General features: G+C 38.8%; 2 long non-coding RNA genes across 2 annotated transcripts; one reads left to right on the top strand and one right to left on the bottom strand.

Annotated features, from left to right (window-relative positions):
• Nucleotides 1-1,427: 1,427 nt before the first annotated feature.
• Nucleotides 1,428-9,984, bottom strand: LOC145658812 (uncharacterized). Its single transcript, XR_014124721.1, has 3 exons — nt 9,847-9,984; nt 2,898-4,236; nt 1,428-2,330 (listed from the first exon to the last, which is right to left on the bottom strand). It is a non-coding gene; the product is annotated as an uncharacterized LOC145658812 (long non-coding RNA).
• On the top strand, nt 8,544-11,121 carry LOC145658813 (uncharacterized). The gene is made up of 3 exons (XR_014124722.1): nt 8,544-9,719; nt 9,867-10,026; nt 10,372-11,121. It is a non-coding gene; the product is annotated as an uncharacterized LOC145658813 (long non-coding RNA).
• Nucleotides 11,122-23,518: the final 12,397 nt, after the last annotated feature.

The following is a 23,518-nucleotide window of genomic DNA, read 5'->3' as shown; positions in this document are numbered from 1 at the left end:
AGTCTTACACAGAAGGATGGGAAATTAATTAATATAGGTAAGGTTGTTTTGAAGGTATAGTAGAAGTAGTCTAAGTAGCACAATTTTAGTTGCTCTTTCTGTAAAAGAAGGGAAGAAGAGTGAAAGAACAGTGTACAGTGTACATAGTACGTCAAACAAAATTTGACTAGAAGCTTGAAAGACCAGCCTGTGGCAGGGCCAGCTCAGTGGTTAAGGTGTCTGAATTGTATTTGGAGAGTTGCTGGTTAAAGCCCCACCTGTGCCAAGTTGCCACTGTTGGGCCCATGAGCAAGGCCCTTAACTCTCATTGGCTCAAGTTGTACTCAGTCATAATTGTACACTCTGGATAAAAGTGATAAATGTAAAGAACATAAGTGGGTGTCACTTTAGGGAATGACTAAGATTTTGAGGATGAAAAGAGAAAGATGAAAGATAAGGAAGATGTCAGGTTAAACATGGGTAATCAGCTCTTATCTGAGATAGCATTAAGATTTACATACCATTTCTTCTAGCTTTTAAAAAGTAGTTAGATTTCATCACAAGTGGAACAGAAGACTTACCTTTTGAAACAACCCAACTTTCTCTCTCTCTCTCTCTCTCTCTCTCTCTCTCTCACGCATGCACATATGCACGCACCCGCACACACACACACACACACACACACACACACACACACACACACACACACACACACACACACACACACACACACAAAGTGTTTCTAAGCAATTTCTGATAAAACTTTTGATAAGTATTAAGTATTATTTGCTACCTACACTGGATTCCCATAGCCACAGGTCAGCAGCAGAAAGAAATGTGAAAGCTTCAGTTCTGATGCTTGAAAGTATCTTTGGGAGAAAGTTCAGCTGAGTACTTCAGACTCAGGAATGATGAAGGGAAGTTGAAATGTTAGGTACATCAGAGCATTTTCTGTAGTCTAAAAACATCCCATTCTCTCCTAATTTACTTTTACTAATACGCTGGGCATTTCTGTACCACAGCAATTGGAAGAGACAATTGGCACAGAAGTTGAAAAAGAATCTCAGCTAAGGATAACACACTGTACAAACCTATCATAATCATAATTTGTGATTTTTGATGGAGTCGTTCTGAAGATTATAAAGAGTAGATAATTGTGTTGAAAGATGACAATATTTTGTGCTTTCTAGAGATCTTGAAAGACAATGGGATTGACTGCTCATGTTCATAAAACATGTTGTCAGAGTCTCTCTGTCTGTCTTTTTGTATCTGTGTTTGTGCTTTGTACTGCCATTTGATCTGTTATTGAAATGTTATATACAAAGTAGTAAGTCTTTACTGAAATCTAATAAGGTAAATAAAAAAACTTTAACAAGAGCTATGACAAGGGATAGGTGAAAAAGATGATTAACTAATAAGATGGGGGTGTGGTAGAGGGAAGACACACACACAGTCAAGACAATACAAATGCAAAGGCCACATGCTGAAAGTCTACATGGGCTTAATGGGAGGAGTCAAGGAGGGGGCCATTACACATAAAGCCCAAAAATATTTGTATGACTGTAATATTTGTATATGCATCAACAGAAACAACCACAAATTAAGAATCTGCACTCTAGTTTTTTTGAATAATTAAAAAATATTAGCAAGAGTACATTTGGTAAACCTCCCTTATGTTAAGTATGACAGACATAGTGCACTGTAATTGAAAATTGTGAATACAGTTCATAGCAATGTTCCGCCTTTATTCTGTATTTTTAGTTTTATGGTGCTCCTTCTAAATAAAATTCCAAAATGCAGTGTGCTCTCTGGATTTTCGCAAAGCAAGGGAAGTTTATATAGAACCTTTCATACACTGAAGTCATTCAAAGTGCTTTACAAGGCTAAAATATAAATAGAATAAAATTAAGCTCAAAATTGTGAAGAGAATGGGAATTCAAAGCTTGATTAAAACAACAGTTTTAAAAAGAAGAAATGAAAAGTAAAATAAATTTTAAAATAAAATTAGGATAATAAAGTGCTATTACAGAATAAAAGTACAGTAGTGCTAAAAAAACCCACTGTTTTTAAATTAAGGTGAAAGCCTGGTCAAATAGGAATATTTTTAAAAAGTGCCAGGGTTCTTTTAGAACTTAGAACATGCTAACTATTGATTGAGCTAACGAGGCATGAACATTGCACAAAACTCTAGCAAGGTCAAAATACCATCTTTGACCTGAAAATGTTTGTCTCTCAGTCCCACTATAGGTAAAAGCATTTACAGTCTTCATGTGAGGCAGATCCCATTGAGTATTTCAGCCATCGAGCATGGAAAGGCCAGCAGGAGCCACTGATTTCCATTTCTAGTTCACCTGTCAGAGAAACACATCCAGCACAAACTTAGAGTCAATACATCCACATCAAGGTTGCAAGGACACTTAGTTAGCTAAATGGAAAAACTCAGCAGATGTAGAGGCATCACTTTGCTTGACGGAAAGGCATTCACAATCAAATCTGTCCAAGCATTTGTGTCCTTATAGCAGAAACATGAGCAATGTTACAACCCAGCATTATGATAAATTACATTTCTTCAGCAGCGACATACAGGTGAAGGGACGTGAGGCAAGATGTATCCCGATTCTGGTCTCAACCCCCAGTGAAATTTGGGACTAGGCCTACGTTATCCTACATTTATCAGTAAATAAAGAGACTAGATAATGTTTCTTATTGTTGCTTTAGATATCTAGACTTGCTCCTATATAAACACTCCATATTCTGGATTCAGACAAAGGCTGGGTCAAAGCACAGAGTTCAGCCATTCATTACATTAAGTAACAGTCACATTCAACATTAATCATACATTCTTTTTCTAAGATGTAATCAAAGCTCTGATCTCATAAGATATTGTCTAATTTTTAAAAAGTCAGAGGTACACTCACCATTTGTGATTTACATAAGACATTTCCACCACAGACCCTTGCTTCTTGATGGCTATCTCTCTTCAGCATTCTGGTCTCCTTGTACATACATGAACAGCTGATTGTGTACCCAGTAGTTGGACATGCAAATCACAGCATGCCGTATATAGCAGGCAATCTGGGTTGTGGAGTGATTGCTTTATAAGCCCAAGGAAAGGCATGCACCATGTCTTAGAGGGAGTCTCATGGGTCTTGACAAAATGCTTCATCAAAAGCATCCAGAGACCTTATAGTGGAAAAGTCCTTACTACAACATACATTTATTAACAAGTTTATATATGCTATGAATAATGCTATATATGACTAGGTGAGGGGTTAAAGGAACTCTAAAGACAAAGTCTCATATACAAAATCAACACAGCAGTAGCAAACCTTAGATACTTTCTTATTTTTGTAGGGAAGGTTAGTGTTGTTAAAAGCATGTAGGGCCAACATTTGAATACTTTTAAAGATACTGTCCATATATAACCTACTACAGGGTGAAGGAGAAGAAACTAATTGATTAAAATGGCTGAGATGCTGTGAGATAAAAAAAAAATAGAGCACAGGAACAGAGCAATGCATTGATGACGGCATGTTATATATAAGCACATGCTCACAGGTGTACCTGTACCAATTAAATGAACTAAAACTGCAGGGTAGGATTTGGAAAAGTATGTTCATTTATTGCCTTATCTCAGATAGCTTTTCAAAAATCCATCGCCTGACCCATCAGATGTTAAGGTCAGAACAGTGTTATGGCAATTGTTAAGAGCCAGCTTTTGACTGTATTCATACAAATACACAACATTAGGGATATTTTCTACCATTTAAACCTGAGTATGATGTTGCTATATTGGGAGAACCCATGCATGTTCCCTGTTCTAGCACTCCTGACTTGGTTAATGAAGTGTTTGGTAACTTGAACAGATTAATCAGATTTGTCAGTGAAAGGTCAGCAACACAAATGTGCTGTACACCCAGGTTTGGAATTGAGAACCACTACTTAGGTTTTTAGCACATGAAACTGCAGATTAACATTGTTTAACTGTGAGTGACCATCAAATTTATTATTTCATTACACATCAAGATGCTGCCAGTTTATAAGAATATTAACTTCCCTCTCTCTGTTTCCTGCCATTAGTATAAGAGTCCAGATGCTTTTGACTTTTGCCAGGTGCTTTTTGAAGAACAGGCTTTATTATATTTTCCAAGACTTCCAGTGAGCAAGAAACAGGCATGCTCTGCTAGAGGAGAACACCCTCAGAGCTCCCTGATATGATGCCAGACATGGCTTTCAGTACCCAGGGCAGTAGGAGACCTGCAAAGTCAAAAATCAAATTCAGTCCCTACAATCAGTACTGTACTGGCATAACCAACTCATCTAGCAGTCAACCAGAGAACTCAATAATGTTAATCTGCAGCAAATACAGTCATTAGGTATTACAACTTGTCTTTTCTTATTAGGCTTTGGATTTGTTATCAATAGTGGGTCTATGGGTTGAATTTAGCACATCTTTAAATTGGTGAATCAATAAGACATTTGAAAGAAGTTGAGCAAACTTTGATAACTGCATGTGCTGCAGAAGAAAAAAGAATCACTTGAATTCAAAAGATAAAACCCATAATAACATACAGTTTAACAGCTCCATTTCATTTTCTTCTATCCAGATTCAGTCAGCATGATGTCTGAATGGTAGGTTTTCTTCCTTTGCTTTCTATGTACCTCCCCATACTAAATCACTATGCTAGAACATATCATACATTTTATACTCTTATGTAATATTTAGCACCTACAAAAAAAAAAGTTCAAGTTTGGTTTATTTGTACATAGTCATACACAGTATAACTCACAGTGAAATGGTTTTATGAGTGCTCTGTCCAAACTGAGGAAAGAAACAGGTGCATATGGAGGTGGTGTAACCAAAGAACAATACTCTTAGATTTTCTCCACACACTTATAATGCCATAGTAATACAGTTTGACTGAGTGCCTGCAAAATGTTCTGAATTTATACATTGATAAACACACTTTAGAAGAACACCTTGAATGTGTGCATTCTGTGATCCATCTGCTTCTTTGCACTGGTACAAATTGTGTTTGGGTTCTTTCAAACTCATCAGTGGTTTGTTGGATATTTATGTGGCAGACCACTCTTATTCCAACATTGGCAGTGATGTGTAAAGACACCAGCAGCAATGCTGTGCCTGAAAGAGTTGTACCACTCACTACACGTGCACCACTCAATACAATACATCTATTACATCATTGTCAGGCTCTGTTAAGAACTGTCCGCCAAATAATATCCAGTCATAGCAGTGGTTCCGTGGTTAGAAACTGACTGATAATAAACAGGTAGAGGGTGGATAATGAATTGTGCATGCCAACAGATGGGCTACAGTCTGTAACTTGACATTTATCAAATGTAAGGTGTGGTACTAATGAAGTGGCTCAAGGGTTTAGGTGCAGTGTACGTATTTCTAATAAAATAGCTTGTGAATGGATTCCAATCTGATACATAATTTACTATGCCCTACTTAAACATGCAAAATAACTAAACTAAAAATAGAGATCTGCAAAAGCAAATTAATGAGGAACCAAGAAACCTTACATCAATGACCAAGCTTCTTTTGTTTTTTATTTTGCTTTGTTTTAAGACATTATGACTCAAAGATGGTGTCACGGTTAGTCCCTCCCAATTTTCATGTTCCATGTTTTCCCTGTCTAGTGTATTTCAGTTCTATGCCGTAGGTTCGCTTTCTCCGCCCTTCGTTTGATTGCTCACACCTGTCCCTCATTTCTACCTTGTTAAGTTCATGTATTTAAACCATGTCTGATGCCCTATGTCTTTGCTGTTCATTGTGTTGGTTAGGATAATTGTGTTTGATACACTTATGTGTTTGGTTGTATTGTTTATTTGATTGTTGGCTTGTACTCCCTGTTTCTTAACCCTGTGTTTTTCCTAGAGTGTTTTGTTAGGGCCTGATTGTGCTGTTTGCCTTTGTGCGTTTTTGTTTTGCTCATGTATCCACATAGTCTCCGTGTTGGCTTTATGACCCTGGACTGCTACAATGACTCTGATTTTGGATTTGCATTCTACCTCTTTCCTCATTCCTGCTGGAATTGTGACAGATAGCAATGAAGGGAGGGGCATATTCTCACACTCCATCACTCCCCTCTAATTTCCTGCAGGTGAAAATCTCATAGAGTGAGGTGGCAGATCAGAGGAAGCCAGAACGTGGCTTCAGTGCACTGGACAGATGCAGAAAGGAGATAGCGCATGTGCTTATCTGCATTGTTTGCTTTCTGAAGCTTGACCAAGCTGAAATTCCTGAATTCTAAACAAGGCATGACTAATTCTGGAGTTTTGGGAGTGTGGTATTGAGAATTACCACACATTGTTTATCACAACACTCCCTTGTTTATCACAACATACCATTTATCCACCAAGAAGTTATTTCTGGTTGGAGTGCAGAAGAATGAAATTTCATCATGTGTGTGATAGATGAGGTGTTGTAGTGTTTAAATTAAACAAGGAGTCCTAACACAAAGCCTGGATTTTTATGGACTGTTAAGATTATCAAAATGGTAATACATAAACATACATTTTTATACAGCCACAATACCTATAGCACAGTCTGTATGTTATTGGTAATTAACTATTTTTGTTGTATATTCCCACCCCCTAAGTTTAAAAAACTGGATAATTGCTGCTTGGATCTTTCTTAGGAAACTATAGTTAGGATTATTTTAAAGTTTAAAGTGATTCTTGATGTGGTATTTGCAGCTGGAGTCTGTTACCTTTATCTCCTAACATGAAGACAATTATTTGTCAGTGTCAGTATAGCAACTTAAAAAACTAAAATAAATCAGAGTGCAAAGTCTACATTGACAGTTGGGGGGGGGGGGGCATCTTTTCTTTTGTCTTCTGACCTCCCTCTGCTTCCTTAATACAACAGCACATAAATGTAAAGATCACCATCACCCAGTCCATGACATCCACATAAAATATAGGCTGCATTATCATCTCTATGATCTAATTCTAAAAAGTTTTAACTTACTTTTTTAGCACCAAAATGTGTCTTATATCTCCCCCTCTCCTCTTGCTCATGTTGTCACTGTGAATGAAATCTAATTTGGGTCCAAGAAAGCCAAGCCAACACTGGAAATGAATTGGGTTACACCACAGGAGGTCAGGCTTTTGAATCCTGACAAGTGTGTCTCCAGTGTGGTTCTAACAACTAACAAATAGTAGCTCAGTGCTCTAACATCTGCAATTGGCAAATGCTATCACAACTTGAGATTGACAAAGTACAACACATATGCTATAGCAAGGGGTAGCCAGGACAACAGGTCAGATATCATCATCTCCACACCCTGAACTTGAGAACCAAGATTAAGCTCTAAGATTCATACCAAGTAAGGTATATGCCATAACAACAGTGATGAACACCATCATCAAGGAGCAGTATCTTCCATGGAGAAGGAGGTTGGAGGCCAAGATAGAGGCCAAGAAGGCCTTGGAGATTGCCAAGCAAAGATTAACAGCTCTGGCTGCCACCTCTGGCTGCCCACCTGAAGAGATACATACAAGGAGTAGAAGCCAGGAGAATAAACATGAGCCATCCAAAGTGTACTCTCAGCAGCAGGTTGACAGCATAAGAACAGATCCACAAAAGCCAGAGACTGAATCTAAGAGGCCACAAGGAAAGCATCAACTGACATCAAGTCAAGGAAACATCTCTGAGACACTACACTGTACAGTAAGCAGAAGAGGAAGGAGGGGGCAGAGGACTAGTGTCAGAGCCACTCTCCAGGATGAAACAACCAAAATCCAGTAATACACCAAGATAATGGCCTCAAAGTGCAGAAACCTGAGGAGGATGAAAATGAGGAGGAACAGGAATGAACAAGGACCATCATGGGAGGTACGTACTGGCAGAATTTTGAAGTGGCTGATATGGAGAAATCCTACAAATGGCTGGAAAAGCCTAAATTGAAAGACAGCATGGAAACACTAATTATGGCTGCTAAACCAGGCAGGACCCCACAGGCAGGCTGTGCAAAGATGCTGCTTAGACAATCCAGCACATCTAACAGCAGGATCTAAGTGATAGCAACTGCAGGAAAAAGGAACATGAGAAGCTTGAGAAATACCAAGGGCTGAAGGAAGAGATTACAAAGATGTGGGGTTGAAGACAACTGTGGTTCCCATGGTAATTGGAGCACTAGGGGCTGTAACCCCCAAACTGGGAGAATGGCTCCAATAGATACCAGAAGAGTGCAGTCTTGGGAACAGCTAAGATACTAGCTCCCAGGCATCTGGTAGAGCCAGTGCTGCACATTGCCAGTCATCCTGTGCCTGGAGCTGTCACCTGTACCTGCTCTTAAGTGCTCATTTGTTTCTAAGTTTATTCTATGCACTGAGCTATTTGTTTGATGCATTGTCAGCTGTTTTGAGTTTGTTTGAGTCAAGCTGTTATGGAGAATAAACATTCTGGGTTGTTTTTTTTTTTCCGGGGGGGAATTAATAAATAAATAAATAAATAAATAAATTAATTAATTAATTAATTAATTAGAAAGGTCAGAACCTTCCCCCCAATCCCAGTTCAAACCACGAATCATGGGCATAAGCAAGCAGTATCAAAAACAAACTTAACTGTTAAGAAATAAGAATCCACAGGAGCTTAGCTATAGCAAAGCATGGAAATCACAGCAGCGCATAACTAAGTAATGCTTATAATTGTGAAGAAAAGCTCATCAAGAACACTTCTGGATGTAAGCATGGATTTTCAGGAATAGATGTTGACTAATCAAGGTTCAATCAAATACCTCAAAACTAGGTGTATGGCATTTCGCTGCACTTGAATTTGTTAAGGAATGCTCCATAGTCCCAGGCCTGTACTGATTTATGTACACTTAACACAGAAAAACAAAAAATGTCCAAACATGCATTCAACAGCTGGAGGCAACTTCCAGCAATCTTGTATCCTTCTGATAAATGATACAGGCAGTGACAGTGACACCAGAACCTTTATGTCATTCTTTCATTCATTATTCGTTATTCTTTGCTTTTTTAAGTTTCTTTTACTTTTCTCTTAATGTACTCTTCACGGCAGGAGTACTGAATAAACCTAGTCTTGTTCTCATGGATATGAGTAGTATCAACGGCCTATTAAAACCAGTAGCACTCTGAGGATGGCCAACAACCCCTCTACTGCTCATTAATCCCCATTTCTCACACACTGGCTCTACTGAGACCTGATTGATAGTACTAAACCACTGATTCATCTTTACAACTGCTTCTTAACTGAAATACACTAGATAACTTATCATTGCATTAACAATTATGATGAATTATGTGGTTTAATGAACTGAGACACCAGCTCAGAGCAATTACTGTGATGAAAGCCACAGCAGACAAGACAAAAACTGTCACGGAACGCTCGCCTCCCGCGAGTCACGTGGTTCGGCCCGCCACGTGCAGTGGGAGGACTGTCTTGTTTGTAACCAAACCTGCCCCTCGTTTGTCCTTATGTATATAAACCCGTGTTAAAGTGTGCAAGCTGTTGGTCATTGTAGATGTAATGTCTAAATGTGACGTGTTTGTTAGATGTGTATTGTGTTCGTTTAATGTCAAATCGTTTCATGTTTATCGTTTGTATTACGTGAGTGCCACTGTCATTTATGTTATTAAATGTTCGTTTCTGTCGAGGAAGTCTGTGCGTCCTGCCTTGCGCCTTGCGGCACTCGGGCCGACACGCGTTACAAAAACCTACAGAGAAACAGGCTGGCCAGATGCATGTGGGTTACATATAGTAATTAATAACAAAAATCTTATTAAAATCTTGCAACCTAATAGTTGTGCTCAATACTCAACATGCCAACTTGTGTTTCGTATTATTCAAAATGAAAGATAAATTATAATTACCTCTTTGTTGTGACTCGCAGGGCAACGACGGTCTGCTCCTCAAGTAGAAGCCTGAACCGCCTCTCTCAACGTGGAGGTCACGGATGAATTTCCTAGAATTCACAAGCGTCCTCCAGTACTCGATGTGCACGAGAGAAAGCAGGACTCGTATTGCCCACCCAGGGACACTAATTTGTCATGGTAATCTCTAATAAAGAGTCAGTCATCCTTATGTGTTCAAAAAAGATTTACTTAGCAGAAAAGAAGCAGTGAAAGCATCAGGAAGGCGATGAGAGCGTGCTGTGCCCGATGTGAGTGAGGCACGCCTTAAAAGATACAGAGAAGCCTGGATCTAACTGGTTTAGTCTTATCTACTGGCACATAGCTTCACTAACTGTAACACGTCTGTTCTGTATCAAGGAGAAACACCTGCAGACAGCTTCAGGGTGTGATTTCAAGTTCTGCAAAAAGTTTCTACTTACTGGCACATGTAAACATAATATACAAACTAAGACAGTATGTGTTATGTTGTGTTCGTTGATGCAGGAAAGAAGAGACAGGAACCAGTACGTTACCCTGTGGCCTTTTATTAATGCAGAGCTCTGGAGATGTCACTTCACAACACAGTGCAAGTGAGATCTAAAGCATAACGTTGCAACAGACAAACTTATAGTTTTTCTCGCCTTGCACCACTTCTGCTTTTGTGCTTTTCCATCTCAACCGTCACCTCTGTTTGACCATCTCGTACACATGTCTTCTTGCGTAATCACACATATGCATGTCTAGGGCATTTCCTTTTATGTCTAGTTTCATGTCTGGACATACAGTAATTATTTTATTAATTCAAGCATTAGTCCTATTTCACTCTGCGCATTATTCTCTATTAGTGTAAGCTTAGCATTCATTTAATTTATGAAACCCCACAGTTAAAATCAATCTCTACATATTTGACTCATTATATATTAATTTCTTCCACAGTCTCTTAGTCTCTAGGTCCTCATCTAACTACATTACTCACAAACCTCCTGTTCATTTCATTTTTGAACTCACCTGTGTCTTGTTTTCCCTAATGCTTTTCCGTATTTAAAATCCATTTGTACTGTGTGTCTTTTTGCAAAGTCTCGTTTTGCCTGTCATACATTTCTGAGTCATTGTTTATTCTAAGTATTCTCTGGTTACTGACTTGTATATGTGTTCCCTGGATTTACACTATTGTCTATTCCCTTATTGGATTTGTTTACCTGATAAACCATTGCCTGTTCCATGACTACGCCTTTGGATTGCCCCTGTATATCATTAAACTGTGTCATACTGCACATAACTCTGTCTCTGCTCATCATACTTGACAGATACATTGATTTCAATTATCATGTCACTGATTTTCAGTGAATGGGTAGTTCAAGTTCAAGTTTGGTTCAAGTTTGGTTTATTTGTCAAATACATAGTCATACACAGTATAACTCGCAGTGAAATGGTTTGAGAGTGCTCTGTCCAAACTGAGGAAAAAAACAAAAAACGGGGTGCATAGAGAAATATATATTCTATATATACAAAATATATTAACAATGTATGTACAATATATGTACATTATGTTTATATACACAATGTACAATGTATATATGGATATGTATATATGTATGTACACAATGTACAGTTCCATCTTACAATTGAACATATTTACAGTTACATGTTGCATGGTGGTGGTGGTCCCGCAGTTTATCAGTTTCCCTGATTCAGGGCCTGAATGGCCTGTGGGAAGAAGCTCCACTTCAGTCTCTCTGTCTTGGTCTTCACGGAGCGAAAGTGCTTCCCTGACCTCAACAGAGAGAAGAGTCTATTGTTGGGATGGGTGGGGTCCTTAACAATCCTCCTGGCCTTGGTCTGGCACCGCTTGTAATAGATGGTCAGGTCAGGAAGTTCCATATGAGTGATGCGCTCTGCTAAATGCACCACCCTTTGGAGTGCTTGTCTGTCCTGCTTGGTGCTGTTCCCAAACCAGACTGTGCTGTTCCCCGTGAGGATGCTCTCGATAGTGCAGGTGTAGAAGTTCCGCAGTACCTTGGAGGGCAGTCTGAAGTCTCTTAGGCATTTGAGGTGGTAAAGACGCTGACAAGCCTTCTTTGCCAGGCAATTGGTATGGCGGGACCAGGACAGGTCCTGCGAGATGTGAACACCAAGGTTCCTACTCTCTCCACCGTGGTTCCACTGATCCTCACAGGTTGGTAGTGCCACTCCTGCTTCTTGCTGCAATCCACGATCAGATCCTTTGTCTTACTGACGTTTAGGAGGAGATTATTTTCCTGGCACCAGTTTTCCAGGTGTTTAATCTCCTCCAGGTAGGCCCTCTCATCGTTGTCTGAGATCAGGCTCATGATGACAGTGTCGTCAGCAAACTTGACAATGATGGTGGAGCTGGAAGTGGCTGTGCAGTCGTAGGTGTACAGTGAGTAGAGCAGGGGGCTTAGGATACAACCCTGAGGAGCTCCAGTGCTGAGGGTGAGGGTGGATGAAACACAGTTGCCCACCCGTACTGATTGTGGTCTGTCTGTTAGTATGGAAATTTGTTCATAGTTTGAAGGAAACTGTTTACACTGAATACATGGCTCTATGGCCAATACTAGGACAAAAGGGCAAGTTCCTGTTGAAAAACATTTCCTCCATTATACCTGCTGTCCCTGTACCACAAGTACCAATCATGTGGAATAGACACTTTTGTAGGTTGATGAGGACATTTTGAATATTGTAAAATGAGGCTCAGGGATTTAACCCAGCACTCTTTTTTCTTTTTTTTTTGCTGCTAGTACTGTCAGGAAACTCAGTTGATTTTGGCCTGTAGTCAAGTGTCTATGAGCCAGGAGTGAGCCTGTAGCTACTCTTGCTGTAGTGGTTTGAGAGATACTCCAGAAAATTTTCCTAGGGTGAATTTTCCAAGGTCACACAGTTGGTTTAATCTTAAAGATCTTAAATTAGGATTATTTGCATGGTTTATATTTATCCAATTCTCTCTGCTTGTGCAATTATCTTCAGGTCTGCTTGAGTAGTGTATGAGGCTGCAAGTCTTTGACAGCGCGCTGTCAATCAAGTGTGGCCTTTGAAATTAGGACCACACCCAACTAGAATTTATTAGCCAATTTGGATCATTTTGTAGCACTGTTTTATCATATTTCTGTTCTGTTTTTTTTAATTAGACCTGCAAGGGGTTGCACATTCTGTCTTATTTTTTTCTTTTGCAACTATGCACCTTTAAATTTGTCTCGATGTAGCTACTGAAAAATTCACAATAGTTACTAAAAAATATGCCTCAAGATTAAGAACTAAAGTATAGGCTTAATTATTTAGTTATTAAACTTAAAGTGTATTTTCATGCATATTATTTATGCATAGTATCTTAATTCATATTATTCAGTAACAACTGTATTGTGAATTATTCAGTATCTACATTAAGACTACATTAATATGAAGGTTACAAGATTGAGAAATGAGCATCTGGATGTACCAACAATCAGTTGGAGTGTAAGGGGCTTAATGCAGACCACCAAAGCTGGTTACACAAGCACCCAATTTTCTCACTTCCATTAACTAAATTATCTTGTTTTTGACACCCTATCTGTATTTACCACTTAAGATCATGTGGAAGCTGTATTACTCAGTGTTGCTGTAATAGTCACAAAGTGGATCCAACAGGTGACATGTGGCTCAAAATACTATAGGTAGAAGATTTAGATCCAATTCTAGTCCTTCTCTAGAGGCCAAGTGGACTGTGTGTAACCTGGCCTATGTGTAATGATATAGATTACCAAACTCTGTTAAAAAGTATTAGAGTGACTGTGTATGATGTAAAATATATCACAGTTAGATGTACCAAATTATGTCATTTTTATTATATTACAGCAATTTATGTATATTGTGTAAATGGAATATTTGTATCATCATATCAGTATGTAGTATATAACCATTTTGAAATGAGGGTCATGTTGATGATTTTTTTAATGTACATAAATGTTGGCTTAATGTTCCTTAATATACATATTAATGCTGCAATATCCAAATCTCCCATCCCCATATATAAATGTTTGTATGGGCATATATACAATGTGAGTGTGTAATTGTTTAGTTACCACACATAACACAAACCCAAGTGTTATAAAAGCTGTCCATGTGACTGGCGTCTTAGGAAAGATGCCTCTCTGCCCACAGGTTTGCTTTAGTCTGAGTGCACAAATCATAGTGCATGCATGCATGCACACATACACCCTCAGCAGTACACTGCTGACCTGCCTTCTGAATCTATGTAAAAGTGGTAGGGGCAGTAGCATAAAATGAAAGTTAAAAAGGTTGAAATATCCATCTTTAAATTTGACCCATTATTATTTCATCTTTAATAACATTAATATAATTTTTTAAATATTCTGTAATATTTCGAAATGATTGGATTTTGAATATTTCAATATTTGAAAATATAAGCAACATGAATAATAAAGTAATGTTTCATCATTGCATAAGTAATTTAACAAGATCTGAAAACTCACCACAGGAGTCCTTTATTCAATACAAGTGTGCATTCAGTACTTACTTTGAATTGCTCCAGAAATTACTGTTTTACAAATCTCTTGGAATATGCTACAATTATAGTTACCAAATATTTGTCTAAAATGCCATGCCTTTATGCAGAGGCATGGTATTTATTATATATTTTAGTCCTGTATTTGGTCCTGCAGAAGTAACAAATGGTGTGACTTGCATTGGATCTTTAAGTATTCTTATGTTGTACATCAGTCGCTGTAACATCATGAATCATTAGCCTGAGGTTTAAAACACACTGGCAAAAAGCTTTCTAATATGGGTCAATACATCAAATGTGGTTTGCGGCCCACTCTTACATTTGTATGTTCTATATTGCCATTTTCCTGTTTTTCTCTACATATGCCCAATTCCACATTTCTAAGTCTATATGTTCAAGTAATTTAAATGCCACTTGTACACAATTTTGCACAGTCTTATTTGATTTTTTTTTTCTTTGTATCTGTATTTTCCCAGATATGTCTTATCTATGATAAAGGCGAGTGGTTAGGAGGCGGACGCATGAGCGGAGAAGAGCGAGATTTATTAGGGGCAAATCCAGAGTCATAGTCGTTATAATAGTCCAGGGTCATAGAGCCAACATGGAGAGTCCGAGGCTACATCTTATAAAACAAACAAATGCACACGATAAGAAACAGGGGAAGCAGGCTATAAAAGAAGCAAGGAATCACACAGAGGCTGGGATAAATGAAGGCTAGGAAACACGAATAATTAAGAATCGCACAAACAGGCTTGGATAAACAGACGGCGGCTTGACTTACATACGGGCTTACAATGAACAGCCAAGACACAGGGCACAAGACAGGGTTTAAATACATGAATTAATAACAGGTAAACAATACAAAGGTGCAAATAATGAGGGGCGGAAAAAACGAAACTAAGGAACGAAACCACAACAAGGAAGTAAAGCAAAACGGACACGAGACAGGGAAACCATAGAGAAACCACATGGACACAAGGAGGGTGGCTAATCGTGACATCTATCCAGAGTCTTGGCCCTGTGTTTGCCCCATCAGTCAAGTAATATATATTGGGTTTTTTGGCAGTATTTGTGATTATTGAGCTACCCCCTATTTATCTATGTACGGATGCTATGAACTACTTTCATATATATCTTCCTTGTTTTTGTGAAATATATTTTACAGATAGATGGTTAATAAATATTTTTCCAAGGGTGCAGTTGTCAAAATATAGAGCCATCTTGTTCAAACAAACTATTATAATTCCATTTTTAAGTGAAGGTTGACAGCCAATTCCCCATCTAACCTTTTTAGGGGAGTTACATATACATTTCAGATACATTAGGGTTTATAATTATTTAAGCATTGAACTTGCAGAATGTAACTTTCCAGTACTCTGTAGTTGGCATTTAAAATAGTTGGAGAGCAAAACATGTAGCTTAGGTTTTTACAGATTCACAACTGCCAAAGAACTGAAATACTACTAAATTCTTTCAGAGATAATATGTATTTGGATCATGTGTTTGAAAGAGGCTTCTGTTTAGAACACTTGGTCTGAGAACTTTTCAGGAAAGAAAGCCATTGGAACAAGTTTCTCTCAGGCCTCTAGTGTAGCACTGTCAAAATGTTAACTGTCCTCCACTTAAAGTCTTGAAGTGGATGCATCAACTAGTTCTATTGCCTCAGCCTACTGTAACACTACTGTTATTCCCCAAAAAGAACAACAGTTTGTAGGATAGAATATTGGAATAATAGCACATTGGTCTGTTATATTAGAGATGCCATAGTCTGCTTATATTTGAGATACTTAATATTACCAATGTATGGAAATGGGTATATTTGGAAAAATTACATAAAAAGCTTCATTCTTTGACATTTTTTGTCAATTTAAATGTCATAAGTATACACTAATGTATAAACTAAGACAGGGATAGGCAGTCGTATCTGTAAAGAGACTGCCAGTTTTTGTTCTAACTAAGCAGGAGCGCACCTGATTCCACTTAATTAGTTAATTGTTAATTGGTTTGTCTGGGACCTCAAAAACCTGATTAGTTGATATTGGGCATTCCTGCTTGGGTGGAATCCTTTATAGATAAGTATGACTACCCTTTAACAGTGGCAGTTCAAGAACATTTGAACTGGGAGAGCCAGGCTGGGGCTAGCTCTGTTATTTTATACCATTCTACCTTATTGTTCTTCAATTAAGCCATATTGATCAATGAATTGTGAACATTAAGTCAATGTTCTATATCATTCAACATTTTGTTTGTTTTATTAATTAATTTATGCTAGCCTATATGACTGTTAGAATAATGCATACTAACAACAAGTATTTTCTGACAAAAAGCAGATGTGATTTTTAACACAATGGAATGTTTACATCAAGCTTGATGTAAAATATGGTTTCATGTACCTTCTCTTTCACAGATATGTTGTGGAGATATGTGCATACCTGTGGCCTAGTGTTCGTGACACTGACTGGTGTTGTCTGCTGGGCTAGACATCAGTGTTTCATTAACATCAGCCCTACAGTGGTTTAAAATAATGCATTCTTTGTTTTGGTGCTTTGTCACATGGAATGGAATCCTTATGACTGTAACTCTAAAATAAAATAATTTTTGGAGGAGGACTGTAACAACATGCCAGTGCTTTGAGTGACCACTCTCAAAGTGAATTACCACTACAGAGAGAGAGAGTGTCAGCCATCTGTTAATGTATCATAGAATTTTACAGAGGGAATCCCTAGGGAAGAAAGTAATAAGAATTATAAATTATATTCAGATTTGGCAGGCCCAAAATTAGACAGTTCAATTTGAATACTCTGCATTGTATGGCAAACCCTAGAATGATCAGAGTTTTATTGCATGTCGTTAACAAGGAGTCAAAGTTCAATTTACTTTGTATGCCAGTTGTTGTATTGTTCGACTAAACGTTAAACCAACTTTTCTGGAAACCTTCTGTGAGAGTTGGTTTAGCAATTTCTGTGGTACTTGGAGGATGTTGATAGTGGTGGAAAGTACGCTATGGTTGTTTTATAATTTTGTCATGGTCAAATTTCAAAGAGGGCTGTGACTTTTCACATGATCCCTTTTAATATTATAATCACAGCTGACATTATGTGTACTGTGGCCATGCGGCCATAGGAGGCAGTCTCTCCACAGGCCACTAAACAAATAATTGAAGTACACTGAACTGCTATGTAATTCACAAAACATTTTTGAATTCTCATAACAAGTGATAAAGGGATAAAATGATGATGCAAGCCAGTGGTTATTAACAGGTCACTGCATCCATTCATCTTTAAAGCCTGAGCAACTGTAATGTCATATTGTGGGTTTTGATAAGTTTTTAAAATGTATTATGTAATTAATGTATAGGAAATGTGAAGCAAAAATTACAAACAGAATTAACAAAGGTGTCCCTTTAACTTCCAGTTCATACATGGAACAAAGCTGCCTCTTCAAAAAAGGCTTATAGAATGTCCATTCATGTCTAAACATGTGGTTTGTTGTCAGATACTTCTAATCCTTCACAGAAGGGGTAACAAAACATCAGATAGAAAAACATATTTCAATAAATAAAAAAACATTTATAAATAAATAAAATAAAAAAAACATCAATCTATTCTTATAGGCTACTTTACTATAGAATGCATTTATATATGAGACTCAAATTTATCAAAATGTCATGAACTTGGCAAGAACAGTCAGAGAAGATCACAATAACCTGAATACTATTTTTTTTTTCCTACTTATACGGCTCTCCTACTCTTCCTGGTTGCAAAGTATTGCCATTCACATAATGAATACCAAGCGAGTTTTCTGGCTATTGGTGTGCATCTCTCCTAGAATATGCCTTCAGCCTGATCCCTTGGTACCTCCCAGGGTCCTCTTGACCCTGGACTAGAACGATGATGATAAGGATTTCACCATCAGTGCCCCTGACCATCCACACCTGGGTTGTGCTATAGACAGTTGGCATTGAAGTTGCCTCCTATATAAAGGAATTAAATCTCTCTCTATTGGATCCCCCTTTTTTCTTTTATCTAAGCAATTTATTATTTCCACTATGGAAGCTCGTCTATAGGAGCTCGGCCCTTCTCAGTGTTCTGACGAAAGTCTATGGCATAATTAGTAAAACGTCACTGTCTATGTAGGTGCTAGTTTAGCCCTCTAACATTGAATGTCAACTAGAAGTGAGGCAGCTCTTGTGGCATATCTAACTGGAATGCTTTTTTAAGGCTACACTTAAATGAAAAAGTTATGTATATACAGGTACGCCTGCTAACAACTGGCCTGCAGTAAAAACACTACATTAGTTTTGTCCACTATTGTTGCATTTTGAGGACTGTGTGAATGTAGAACTTACTGTCAGTGGTATGACATATATTAGGTACAGCTATGGATTTTGAACATTGATAGTAAAATGTGATTCACAATAAAGGGGTTTAGATTTATTGGATAAGAGAAGAATATGCTTTAACTTCATTGATTTAACAAATTTCAGCTTATTATTCATTCTTAATGTGAACTGAAATCTCACATCTCAAAGGTCTGATAATGTCATGGTTAGTTCCTGCCAGCTTTCATGTTCCATGTTTTCCCTGTCTTGTGTATTTTAGTTCCATTCTGTAGTTTTGTTTTCTCCTGTTTGATTTTCCACACCTGTCCCTCATTTCTAGCCTTATTAAGTTCAAATATTTAAACCCTGTCGTGGGCCCTGTGTTTTTGCTGTTCATTGTGTTTGGATGTTTGCCCGTGTGTTATCTTAACCATTTATTTCCTAGTTTCTGTTGTAGCCTGCTTCCCCTGTTTGCCTTTGTGTTTTTGGTTCATCATGTATTCTTGTACTCTCCATGTTGGCTCTTTGACCCTGGACAACACTTACGACTACAACTATGGATTTGCCCCCAGTAAGTCTCACTCTTCTCGGCACCTCCTTACCGCTCACCGTTACAGATAATATAATTTAAAATATAATTTTAAATAATTTAAAACACAAAAAACACACACAAGGCCCCTCTATGCACAAAAGGATGCTGACATAAATTAATCCTGAATAAAATTAATGCCTAGACCTGTTTTTAACACTTGGTTATATATAACTTGACTTCTGAATTGTGCTCAGACACATAGAGAGACCCATTTTTTTGCTGTCAAACCTCAGTCCCTCCAAATGTCATTACAACAACATCGTTGAATGTTATCTAATTGACAGCCCTGCATGGCTCACAGTGCTCTTGGACAGCTGGCAGAACAGGCAACATTAGTGAAAGGTCACATTACCTGAGCCCATGTCCCTAAGCTGAGGGGCAGAGCTTTATGACTCTTAAACAGGTTATGGTGCTGCAAGTGGGCAGATGACAGTTTACGGGTGCATAGTCCTTATAGTGTCGCAAATGCTAATGCGTGCTCATAAGCAATGCTGCTTCTTTCCCTGAGCAACTTCATGGGAGTCTTGTCTGGGTGACAAATAGGATCATTAAGCACTGGCCCTAAGCACCACATTGAAATATTTGGCCACCTGAGCATGTGTTCAGACTAGACAAGAGTCCTGTTTTTTCTGCGTTTCACATTGAATGATTTGTAAATCGGTTTGTAAACCAATGCTGCTACCCCAGACTCGCTGAAGTAACTGAGGCTGCATATCACTGAACCACTGAAGTGGCTACTTGGATTAAAATATCTTAATAAAGCATGGACTGGTTACTAGTTGGCCCACCCAATGGAGGATGGGTTCCCTCTCGAGTCTTGGGCCTCCCAAGGTTTCTTCTTTAATTCCACCTAGGGAGTTTTTCCTTGCCACTGTTCCTTCACCTTGTTCACCAGGGATCTGGACCCATTCATTTGTAAAACTACTTTGTGACAATGTTTTTGGAAAAAGCACTATATAAATAAATTTGACTTTGACATTCTTTATGTAAGGGTTGGCACCAGACCAAGATTAGTAGCGTGGTTCACTCGAGGCCTCCCTCTGGTGGCCGGAGGGGGCCTCGAGTCAACCACACTACTAATCTGGCTTGATGCCCTATAGCTGGACTAGACTTTATATAAGCCCAATGACCCAGTCACTCAGTGTTGGGTCTTTGCTAAGGTTTTGAGCCAAGCTCCTAGCTGGTAACTTAGCCTGAGGCTAAATCTATAGAGGAAATAATCGCACTTTCCATTAACCTTGATTACCTGTTGAAGGACAGAGGAGGAGGTAAGAATCCAATACAACGTGTTCTCACTCCCCTCCACAATACCGAGCTGGGGAGATGCAAATTAACGGTTTGCATGTGAGCGTGCAAGAGAGAAGACCTTGATAGCGTCTCATTATGTTTATATTGTGGGGAGTCTGGGCTCCTGCTATTGGAATGCCTTATCTACCCCCATAAAAAAACGAAGGAATGAACACAAGAGATCTGTTGTAGAAAGCCCACAAGTTGAAATCGTGGCTCATCCCTCTAACTTTTAACTATTGAAACAGCAGTACTCCAAGGGGAAGATGTAACTGTTATTTCAGCTGTAATAGAGTCTGGAGCTGCTGGAAATTACCACTGAGGAACTAGTAAGGGATCTGGATATCACCACCATTCCAGTGTCACCAATAATAATGGCAGATGGCATTGGATGGCAGACCTGTCGGAACTGGGTTTGTTACACATTGCACAACCCAGTTAAGTTAAGAAGTAGGTGCTCTTCATGAAGAACTCCTCATTTTTTATTGTATCCAGGGCTAATTAAGCAATTGTACTGGGCTGGCCTGGCTTGATGATTTCTTGGAGGGAGCCAGTCATTGCATCTTGGTCAACCTTTTGTCAGAGTAATTGTGTTGGGAAACCTATATTCGTAGTAGCCTCCAAGTCAGTTGAAAGCCTGGAGCCAGTGGAGGAATTTTCTGTTCCAGAAGACTACATAGACTTTGCAGCAGTATTTGGCAAGGGTAAAGCAACCGACTAAGCCCCCCCTCCCCCAATCATCACTACGATTGTGCTATTGATCTGATAGATGGAGGCCTTCTTCCTAGAGTTCATCCTTACCCCTTGTCTATAGAAGAAAATCAAGCCATGGAGGATTAGATATCCTTGCACTAAGGCCTCTGTTATCAGACCATCCAAATCCTCAACAGCTGCAGGGTTTTCCTTTATCTCTAAAGAAGATGGAGGTTTACACCCATGTATAGATTATAGAGGGCTCAAAGTCACAATCAAATACCCTTTGCTGTTGGTTCCACCTACATTGGTCCAAATGAGAGGGTCGTGCTTCTTCAACAAGCTAGATTTGAGAAGTTCTTACAATCTAGTATGAATAAAGGAAAGGTGATGAATGGAAAATGGCCTTTGTAAACAACTCTGGACACTAGTTATGTATTCCAGGCATGTATATCATATTTTGTTGTTTTTGGTAAACACAAATCACACACTGATAGTCACTCAAGGTGTTCCACAGGGATCAGTCCTTGGCCATCTCCTGTTCATAATGGTTTTGTTTGTTTGTTTTTTACATTTTTACATTTAGCTGACAATTTTTATCCAAAGCAACTTACAATTATGTCTGAGTACAATTTGAGCAATTGAGGGTTAAGGGCCTTGCTCAGGGGCCCAACAGTGGCAACATGGTGGGGCTTGAATCAGCAACCTTATGATTACTAGTCAAGTATTTTAACCACTGATACCCCTTGGTCAAATTATCCACAGGCATAGGCTCCATTTCCAATATTATGCTGATGACACTCAGATTTATATCATCACCAAGGCTAACACTACCCTACCACATCATGTTTTACTTTCTTGTATCCAAGATCTCAAGAGGTTACCTCTACGTTAAGGGAGAAATGTGCGCAACCTTTTTAGGTTACCTGATTATTGATATTGGGGTCACTATGGAAGATAAAAAGGTAGAAGCTGTAGTTAATTGGCTGGCTCCACAAACTCTGAAGGACTATCAAAGGTTTGTAGGTATTTCTAACTTTTACAGGAGGTTCATGCAGACTTAAATTTCCATTGCAGTGCCTCTCACCTCCCTAGTAAAAGGAAAACCTGGGACTATTAAATGGAACCCTAGAGTGGAGTATGCTTTCCAAGCATTAAAAAAACCATCACTGAAGCTCCAGTCATCCTGAGCCAGAGAGACCCTTTGTTGTGGAGGTGGACATGTCAGTGAAGGGACTTGGAACTATACCATTTCAATGAGTAGGAAAGACCCCAAAATTTCATCCCATTGCTTACTTCTCCCGTGAGCTTTCTCCTGCTGAAAGAATTTATGATGTTGGAAATGGGGAACTACTGGCAGTTAAACTAGCTCATTGGCCAAACATCCTTTTGTTGTGCTGACTGATCATAAGAAACTTGAGTACATCAAACATGCTAAACATCTTTCTCCCCACCAAGCTTGATGTTCCCTCTTTTTTAACGGATTTCATTTTCAGATCACGTTCAGACTCAGATCCCTGAACACTAAAGTAGATGCTCTCTCAAACATCCATGAAGTGAGTAGCTCAGACAATGTGATTGAAACTTTACCTATCTTTGCCCTTGAGTGCATTGTAGGAGCTATACAATGGGACTCTGATGAGCACCTAAGGGAGGTACATAACATTTCTGTTCTGTCATCCTGCCCTGAGGATAGGGTGCATGTCTTACCCATATTCAGAAATGGACTGATAAGTTGGGTTCACACTACGCTAACCACTGGCCATACAGGAGAGGTTAAGATGCAACAGTTGATTGCACAATACCGGTAGGAGTTGAAGAGACCTACATGAGTTCATCTCTTCATGTTTGGACTGTACCCAATCTAAAACACCTAGGTTGGTATGGGCTGGTAAGCTGATGACTCTTCCCATACCAGAGAGATCGTGGTCACACATAGCTATAGATTTTGTGACTGATTTGCCTGAATCAGAGAAAAACACTATTGTTTTACCATACTATGGTGGTAGACTTTTTCTAAGGCAATGAGATTTGTACCGGCACCTGGTCTACAGTCTTTTTAGACTGTAGAGCTGTTGTTTCAGCATGTGTTTAGGGTCTTTGGGATACGGGAGGATATCGTATTAGACTGTGGACTGCAATTTACATCTCAGGTATGGCGAGCATTCATGGTATCAATGTCAGGTTAACCTCAGTATATCACTCCCAAGAATTATTCTTATCAAACCAAGAATTAAGA

The sequence above is a fragment of the Electrophorus electricus genome, chromosome 7 (genome assembly GCF_041902795.1).
Source record: "Electrophorus electricus isolate QZ-2024a chromosome 7, ASM4190279v1, whole genome shotgun sequence".
NCBI lineage: Eukaryota > Metazoa > Chordata > Actinopteri > Gymnotiformes > Gymnotidae > Electrophorus > Electrophorus electricus.
Note: the sequence above shows the minus strand (reverse complement) of the source record. Positions and strands in the feature narration are given on the sequence as shown.